Below are 10,057 nucleotides of genomic sequence, written 5' to 3' on the forward strand. Positions count from 1 at the left end.
TGGTGGAGCAGTGGAAAAGGATGGAACAAGAGTGGGAGAGAAAATTAGGAGAGCTTTCTGAAAAAATGGAGAAAGAGCTCTCTGTGAAATTGGAAAAGAGGTTGGAGAAGGAGACAAAGAATTGGGAGGCACAAGTCGAAACTGCAGTAGCCAAGATAAGGGTCCTAGAAGTTGAGATAAATAGGCTGAAGCGAGTTACAGGGGCAGTGACCAGAGAAGACACAGCATATGAAGCTGTGAGGCCGAACAGGAAGGAAGGAATTATGAATAATGCTAAGGTCATATCAACCTGCCAAAAAGAGCCAAAGAGTGGAAGGGAAGAACAGCTGGTTGCAGACGGAGAGGGTGATAGGTCGAATGCTGAGGCACAACCATGCTATCAAGAGCCACTGGAAAAATCAAAGGAGAAACTGACCACATACAGGCAGGATCCAGAGTCACAGAGGGTGAGGCAATAAGAGGAGGAAAGGGCAAAATCAGTCTTTATCCATGGGCTTCAGGAGAGAGAGGAAAGGACACACACTGAAAGGCAGCAGGAAGAAAGTAAGGAGATTGAGAAAATCATCACGGAAATAGGTGAAGAGATGGACGAGATTGTAAATTTTCAGAGACAAGGGGGGTACTCGAAGGGGAGAAACCGACCAATCAAGCTGATTATCAGGACAGAAACAGTGAGGAACAGGATCCTCCAAGAGAAACCACGATTGAAATACTCGGAAGAGTACAAGAGGGTGTTCCTAGACAGAGACAGAACACAATCAGAATGACAGCAGCTGAGGGAGAGGACAAAAAAGCGAAAGGAGCTAGGAAAAGAGACAAGGATGGAACCAGCAGAGGTCAGTCAGAGCACAACAAAGCAGCAAGGGCAAGCACACACACAACTATTCTCAGAACCATACAACATATCACACCATCCCAACACACACTACAATCCATACCCACAGCCTCCACCCAACACCGAGCTATAGAATCCCACAGTATGCCACCAGGTCTCCCACCCTCACAGGCCCCACAAACCACAGTTTTGGAAAGGAAACTGAAGGTATGGTACACAAACGCTGATGGTATAACAAACAAGTGGGAGGAGTGGCATGAAAGAGTCAAAGAGGCATCACCGAACATCATAGCTCTCACAGAAACCAAGCTTACAGGTATGATAACAGATGCCATCTTTCCAATGGGATACCAAATAATGAGGAAAGACAGAGGGAACAGGGGGGGTGGAGGAGTGGCATTGCTGATCAAAAATCGCTGGAATTTTGATGAGCTGCAGAGAGGAGACAGCAGAGAAGAAAGTGATTACATAGCGAGAACGCTTCACTCTGGAGGTCCCAAGGTGGTAATAGCAGTGATGTATAACCCACCACAGAACAGCAGGAGGCCAAGGCAAGAGTACGAAGAGAGCAATAGAGCGATGGTTGACACACTGGCTAGAGAGGCCAGAAGAGCTCATGCATGCAGGGCAAAGCTCCTGATCATGGGTGACTTTAACCACAAGGAGATCGATTGGGAGAACTTGGACCCGCATGGGGGCCAAGATACATGGAGGGCTAAGATGATGGAGGTGGTACTGGAAAACTTCATGTACCAACACGTATGGGACACTACAAGAGAGAGAGGAGAGGATGAATCAGCAAGGCTAGACTTAGTATTCACCTTGAGTAGTGCAGATATCGAGGACATCACATATGAAAGACCCCTTGGGGCCAGTGACCATGTGGTTTTAAGCTTCGAATACACAGTAGAGCTACAAGTGGAGGGAGAAGCAGGAAGGCCAGGACGAATGAAGCCAAACTACAAGAAAGGGGACTACACAGGAATGAGGAACTTCCTGAACGGGGTTCAGTGGGACAGAGAACTGGCAGGGAAGCCAGTTAATGAGATGATGGAATATGTAGCAACAAAATGCAAGGAGGCTGAGGAGAGGTTTGTACCCAAGGGTAACAGGAATAATGAAAAAGCCAGGATGAGCCCATGGTTTACCCAAAGGTGCAGGGAGGCAAAAACCAAGTGTGCTAGGGAATGGAAGAAATATAGAAGGCAAAGGACCCAGGAGAATAAGGAGAGCAATCGTAGAGCCAGAAACGAATATGCACAGATAAGAAGGGAGGCCCAAAGACAATATGAAAACGACATAGCAGCGAAAGCCAAATCTGACCCGAAACTGTTGTACAGCCACATCAGGAGGAAAACAACAGTCAAGGACCAGGTAATCAGGCTAAAGAAGGAAGGAGGAGAGACAACAAGAAATGACCGTGAAGTATGTGAGGAACTCAACAAGAGATTCAAAGAAGTGTTCACAGAGGAGACAGAAGGGGCTCCAGAAAGACGGAGAGGTGGGGCACACCACCATGTGCTGGACACAGTGCACACAACCGAGGAAGAAGTGAAGAGGCTTCTGAGTGAGCTAGATACCTCAAAGGCAATGGGGCCAGATAACATCTCTCCATGGGTATTGAGAGAGGGAGCAGAGGCACTATGTGTACCCCTAACAACAATATTCAATACATCTATCGAAACAGGGAGATTGCCTGAGGCATGGAAGACAGCAAATGTAGTCCCAATCTTTAAAAAAAGGAGACAGACATGAAGCATTAAACTACAGACCAGTGTCACTGACATGTATAGTATGCAAAATCATGGAGAAGATTATCAGGAGAAGAGTGGTGGAACACCTAGAAACGAATGATCTCATCAACAGCAGCCAACATGCTTTCAGGGACGGGAAATCCTGTGTCACAAACCTACTGGAGTTCTATGACATGGTGACAGCAGTAAGACAAGAGAGAGAGGGGTGGGTGGATTGCATATTCGTGGACTGCAAGAAGGCGTTTGACACAGTTCCACACAAGAGATTGGTGCAAAAACTGGAGGACCAAGCAGGGATAACAGGGAAGGCACTACAATGGATCAGGGAATACTTGTCACGAAGACAGCAGCGAGTCATGGTACGTGGCGAGGTGTCAGAGTGGGCACCTGTGACCAGCGGGGTCCCACAGGGGTCAGTCCTAGGACCAGTGCCGTTTCTTGTATTTGTGAACGACATGACGGAAGGAATAGACTCTGAGGTGTCCCTGTTTGCAGATGACGTGAAGTTGATGAGAAGAATTCACTCGATCGAAGACCAGGCAGAACTACAAAGGGATCTGGACAGGCTGCAGACCTGGTCCAGCAATTGGCTCCTGGAGTTCAATCCCACCAAGTGCAAAGTCATGAAGATTGAGGAAGGGCAAAGAAGACCGCAGATGGAGTACAGTCTAGGGGGCCAGAGACTACAAACCTCACTCAAGGAAAAAGATCTTGGGGTGAGTATAACACCAGGCACATCTCATGAAGCGCACATCAATCAAATAACTGCTGCAGCAAATGGGCGCCTAGCAAACCTCAGAACAGCATTCCGACATCTTAATAAGGAATCGTTCAGGACCATGTACACCGTGTACGTTAGGTCCATATTGGAGTATGCGGCACCAGTTTGGAACCCACACCTAGCCAAGCACGTAAAGAAACTAGAGAAAGTGCAAAGGTTTGCAACAAGACTAGTCCCAGAGCTAAGAGGTATGTCCTACGAGGAGAGGATAAGGGAAATCAACCTGACGACACTGGAGGACAGGAGAGATAGGGGGGACATGATAACGACATACAAAATACTGAGAGGAATTGACAAGGTGGACAAAGACAGGATGTTCCAGAGATTGGACACAGTAACAAGGGGACACAGTTGGAAGTTGAAGACACAGATGAATCACAGGGATGTTAGGAAGTATTTCTTCAGCCACAGAGTAGTCAGTAAGTGGAATAGTTTGGGAAGCGATGTAGTGGAGGCAGGATCCATACATAGCTTTAAGCAGAGGTATGATAAAGCTCACGGCTGAGGGAGAGTGACCTAGTAGCGATCAGTGAAGAGGCGGGGCCAGGAGCTCGGACTCGACCCCCGCAACCTCAACTAGGTGAGTACAACTAGGTGAGTACACACACACGATCAGTGATGAGGAGGGCCAGGAGCTCGGACTCGACCCCCGCAACCTCAACTAGGTGAGTACAACTAGGTGAGTACACACACACACACACACACACACACACACACACACACACACACACACACTGAGAACACTGAGAACAGAAGGTGGAGAACTCACAAGAAATTATCAGGAGGTATGTGAGGAGCTAAACAGGAGATTTAAGGAAGTTTTTACAGTAGAGACAGGAAGGGCTGTGGGAAGACAGCACAGAAGGGAACATCAAGAGGGAATATTCCAACAAGTGTTGGATGACATACAAACAACCGAGGAGGAGGTGCAGAAGCTGCTAAGAGACCTTGATACCTCAAAGGCGATGGGACCGGACAACATCTCCCCATGGGTCCTTAGAGAAGGAGCAGAGATGCTGTGCGTGCCCCTAATCACAATCTTCAACACATCCCTTGAAACTGGGCAACTACCTGAGAAATGGAAGACAGCAAATGTAGTCCCCATATTTAAGAAAGGAAACAGAAATGAGGCACTAAACTACAGACCTGTGTCTCTGACATGTATTGTGTGAAAAGTCATGGAGAAGATTATCAGGAGGAGAGTGGTGGAACACCTGGAACGGAACAAGACTATAAATGAAAACCAGCATGGGTTCATGGAAGGAAAATCCTGTGTGACAAACCTTCTGGAGTTTTATGACAAGGTAACAGAAGTAAGAAACGAGAGAGAGGGGTGGGATGATTGCAATTTCCTAGACTGCAGGAAGGCCTTTAACACAGTTCCCCACAAGAGATTAGGGCAGAAGCTGGAGGATCAGGCGCATATAACAGGGAGAGCACTGCAATGGATCAGGGAATGCCTGACAGGGAGGCAACAATGAGTCATTGTAGGTGAAGAGGTATCACAGTGGGCGCCTGTGACGAGCGGGGTCCCACAGGGGTCAGTTCTAGGACCAGTGCTATTTTTGATATATGCGAACGACATGATGGAAGGAATAGACTCTGAAGTATGTAAAGTTGATGAGAAGAACTAAATCGGATGAGGATGAGATAGGACTGCAAAGAGACCTGGACAGGCTGGACATGTGGTATATATATATATATATATATATATATATATATATATATATATATATATATATATATATATATATATAGATATGTGTGTGTGTGTGTGTGTGTGTGTGTGTGTGTGTGTATGTGTGTGTGTGTGTGTGTGTGTACTCACCTAGTTGTACTCACCTAGTTGAGGTTGCGGGGGTCGAGTCCGAGCTCCTGGTCCCGCCTCTTCACTGATCGCTACTAGGTCACTCTCCCTGAGCAGTGAGTTTTATCATACCTCTGCTTAAAGCTATGTATGGATCCTGCCTCCACTACATCGCTTCCCAAACTATTCCACTTACTGACTACTCTGTGGCTGAAGAAATACTTCCTAACATCCCTGTGATTCATCTGTGTCTTCAGCTTCCAACTGTGTCCCCTTGTTACTGTGTCCAATCTCTGGAACATCCTGTCTTTGTCCACCTTGTCAATTCCTCTCAGTATTTTGTATGTCGTTATCATGTGTGTGTGTGTGTGTGTGTGTGTGTGTGTGTGTGTGTGTGTGTGTGTGTGTGTGTGTGTGTGTGTCGTGCCGAATATGTAAATCTGGTCAATTAGCAAGAACTCATTTAAAATTAAGTCCTTTCTGAAATTTTCTCTTATACGTTTAAAGATACATTTTTTTCATTAATGATGATGTAAGAATTTTTAATTTTGCACCAAAAGAATCTTAGAAAACTTACCTAACCTTATTAAAACAAGAACAATTTATTTTAGCCTAACCCAACTAAATATATTTTAATTTGTTTACAATAATTTAATACTAAACAAACCCAGTGAAATATATTTTTTTCGTTAGGTTCAGAATGGTTTTGGCGAAATTATTGCATACACAAATTTTCACTTGTCCTATATGGCAAGATGAGCGTTGCTTTTTAAGCCAAGATCGCAAGTTCTGCCTATTCGGCACGACATAAATATATATATATATATATATATATATATATATATATATATATATATATATATATATATATATATATATATATATATATATATGTCGTGCCGAATATGTAAAACTGGTCAGTTAGCAAGACCTCATTTAAAATTAAGTCCTTTCTAAAATTTTCTCTTATACGTTTAAAGATATATTTTTTTCATTAATGTTAATGTAAAAATTTTTAATTTTGCACCAAAAGCATCTTAGAAAACTTACCTAACCTTATTATAACAATAGCAATTTATTTTAGCCTAATCCAACTAAATATATTTTAAATATATTTACAATAATTTAATACTAAACAAACACAATCAAATATATTTTTTTCGTTAGGTTCAGAATGATTTTGGCGAAATTATTGCATACACAAATTTTCACTTTTCCTATATGGCAAGATGAGCGTTGCTGTTTAAGCCAAGATAGCAAATTCTGCCTATTCGGCACGACATATATATATATATATATATATATATATATATATATATATATATATATATATATATATATATATATATATATATATATATATATATAATATTTTATTACATAATATGGTACAGAAGATTTAAGAGATACATTGTTGATATAAAGGTGGCATATACGGTACATGTTGTTACGTGTGTTTCACCGATTATAAGGCGAAAATCTCATCCAGCTCCTCAGAGCTGGGGCGTGTGCCCAGAATACAGCAGGCATTACCCCTTTGAACAGCCGCACTGAGCCGCTGGAACAGAAAACTAGCTGCCCTGGGATCCCTAGTTACCCTGATGAGTCTTTTTCCCAGCTCCTTAAGAAATTTAGATGCACTCTTTCCCCATGAGCCAAGGGTCTCTGAGCCTATGGGAACAAACATATAATGATGGGCAAGTTCTCCATATTTTCTAGACTTTTGGAACTCCCTGAAGCTGGCAGCTGCCCCTCCTTCCTCCCTGGTGTATTGGAGATAGGTATCAGCCAAGGTAGATGCACATGTATAGTCCCACACCACCTGCTTCCCATCTGTCCAGGCTTGAAGGGTGATACCATCTGAACGCTTCTGGCTGCCAACAGATCTGCATAGTTGGGGTGGCTCCCTTACTGCTGGGCATCCAGCTGTTGTGAGGCTCCTCTTGATAATGTTATTAACCTGCTCATGTCTTGCAATCTTTCCCTCAGATTTACGGCACACAAGACCATGGTACCCGAATCGGTCTGCTGCTTCACTGCCACAAATACACCTGTGTTCGGCGAGAATAGGGGCGGCAAGTCGAAGGGTAACACCGATGCGGATGGTCTGTGGGTCGAGACGTGTGCCAAGGCTGGAGTTGGGAACAGCCAACAGAAAGTCCCCAGCATGAGGGGCTCTCACTGCCAGGAGGCGGGCTCTATCCTTCCCTGACACACTCTGAAGCATTGTTGAGGCAATATTTTCCACTATTGGACCATCCCAGTGCGATTGTTTGTAGTTGTTGCAGGGAGCAGGTCTAGCTCCAGAGCCCGTTAGATTATCCCAGATCATTGCTCCATCAATGAATTTTTGGTCCTGGACTCCTATCTTGTCCCTAAGATGTTCAGGGAGAATCGCTGCTACAAGCTCTCTGGATGCAATACACGAGGACAGAAAAGCAGGTAAGGCAATCTGTGATGACTTGCGGACACCAATGCCTCCTAGTCTGACTGGAAGTGTAGCTTGGTTCCACTGCCCGTCTTCTAGAGTAAGGTTAAGTACTTTCGTAAAAATCTGCCTCAGAATACTGTCATATTCGTGCAGTATAGGGTTATCATATGAAGGTGCACATCTTAGGAAATATGTCAACCTGGGCAGACTCAAGCACTTTGTGAGAAGGTACAAGGCATCGTGGGTGTCCTGATTGCCTATTCGTTGTTCCATTCTCCTTAACTCTTCCAATTTCTTCCTGAGAATTGTGTCAATGGCATTGCTTCCCAGAGGTGCTCCTAGCAAGACACTATTTGTGGGGGCAATGACTGCTGCTCCTGGTAGTTTTGATCTCACTGCATTTATCACTTGTTGACTGACTGAGATGATTTCACATTTGGATGGATTCAGGACGAGACCCATTTCCTGTCCCCGTGTCATTACCTGTGTAAGGTCATGTAGGAGGGACTCTTTTGTACCTGCTAGTGTGCAATCATCTAGGAACTAGATGTTTAGCTCGCTGGTCAGTCTGACTGTGATTTCCCTAACTGCTATACAGAAGAGAAATGGTGCAAGAGGATCTCCTTGTTGGACACCCTCTGATGATGTAATTTCATGCTCTCCAAAGAGAAGCATTGATTCCTTGCTATACCCAGCTGAAACAAAAGGGAAGAGACCAGGGAAATGTTCTTGTACTGCTGCTAATACCACGTCTCTTTTCAGAAGACTGAACACATTCTTGAAATCTAATTTTACCACTGCATTGTCCTCAGGCAAGTTGTTGATATACGCCCTTGTTGCATGAACCGCTGCTTCACTTCCTTGAGAGACCCCAAAGCCAAGCTGGTTTGGTTGAAGCATCATGGCTGCCTGTGCACGAATACTTCGGACAGCAGCTTTGGATACGAGGCGGCGTAAGGTGTTGCCTACTGCAATTGGCCGAATTCCTCCATCCTTCTTTTTAAGTGCACAAAGTGTTGCACCAAAAAAGAAAGGTCTAATTTCATCAGGGATCAGACCGGCCATGGAATTGTTGACGAACCTTGTGATCTCTGAAAGCAGTGTCTCTGCAATTTCCCCAATAACTGGATTAACCATTTCCTTTAAATGCTGTGGCCTTATTCCAGTGTAACCCCCAGCAGACCCAGATGGGAACATTATTGCTTTGTAAATGTCTGAGTCTTCCACTATCAATGGTTCCATAGTGGGGACAGAGGTGTTGGAACTGTTGGTGCCACTGGTTTCCCTGGCAGGGTGCTTTCCTCTAAGTGCTTCAGCCGTGTCAGCATCCCTGGGAGCAACTGTATCTTCACTGGTAATAATTCTTATTGCCCCCACTTGTAACTTGTCATGATTGTGACCAGACTTACCTGGAGTTCATTACCTTTGTAAATTGTGAGTTCATTACCTTTGTAAATTGTGAGTTCATTACCTTTGTAAATTGTGAGTTCATTACCTCTGTAACTTGCTCAGCTATCAAAACTTTGGAGTCCAGTCCCTGGACCAATTATGTACCTCTGTAATCTTTTGACTACCGCCCACAGGATGGGTATGGGGTGCATAATAAACATATTAAACTAACTAAACTAACCCCACTGTGTTGCCCTCTTCAATTTTCTTGCTCACCTGGACTCTGACTTTTTCACTGTCAGTAGAGTGAGTGGGGGTTCTGTCTCTCCCTTTTTTGTGTTGACGGGGAAGGCGAATGAGGTTATCAACTCTAGGAAAATCTCTTAAGGATTTAATTACTATTGAGGCTAGCCTCTTTCCCCTTCTTTCCGGCACAGCTAAGCAGACATTGCCAAAAAGTAGCAAGCTGTGCCATGCCTTGATGGTTGGTGGACCATTTAAGATAGTGGAACCATCGTTTACTTTTTTCAGGAGGTCTGTAAGTTTCCCAGCTGCGTGTGGACGGGCTGCTTTGGGAATATGTGTGAGTGTCCTGGTACCTGTTGCTTTAATTGCTTCCAAGAGATTGTCTGATGAGATGAAATCTGTTGGAGAGGGTTCAGGTGCCTGAGGCGGCTCTGGATCATCACTTTCCACAGGAGGACATCCTGAAGCAGGGCAACTACCGTGTTTGCGGAGGAAACCATTGAGTTGAGACAACGAAGCTGTAAGCATGACCGACACTTGCCTCTCCTAGTATTGCCAACCGTGCCATTTCCCTGGCTGCTTGCTTCCTCCTGGTTGGCATCCATCTGCTAGACTAGACAATAGGAGTGGAATATGACATGCTGGGTGGGTATGGTGCGTGGAAGGTAGTGGACTTGACCGTGGTGGCCTGGTGGAGTTTGAGGGGCTGGGAGGGGAAGGAAAACTTCCCCTGGGAATTAGGTGGGGGAGGCGCAGGTTGTTGAGTGGGGTTATCTCGGGAAGTACAATACACATGGACTTGCGCACTATATAC

The 10,057-nt window shown here is 44.8% G+C and overlaps 1 protein-coding gene across 1 annotated transcript in view; it reads right to left on the reverse strand.

Annotated features, from left to right (window-relative positions):
- The window catches only part of LOC128696039 (carbohydrate sulfotransferase 11), a 33,316-nt gene extending 24,019 nt beyond the window's left edge, over nucleotides 1-9,297 (reverse strand). Inside the window, exon 1 of the mRNA XM_070094972.1 lies at nucleotides 9,274-9,297. The gene's annotated coding sequence lies outside the window, so the exon portion shown is untranslated. The remainder of the gene's footprint in view (nucleotides 1-9,273) is intronic.
- Between the last annotated feature and the right edge of the window lie 760 nt (nucleotides 9,298-10,057).

Source organism: Cherax quadricarinatus, chromosome 48 (genome assembly GCF_038502225.1).
Source record: "Cherax quadricarinatus isolate ZL_2023a chromosome 48, ASM3850222v1, whole genome shotgun sequence".
Classification (NCBI taxonomy): domain Eukaryota; kingdom Metazoa; phylum Arthropoda; class Malacostraca; order Decapoda; family Parastacidae; genus Cherax; species Cherax quadricarinatus.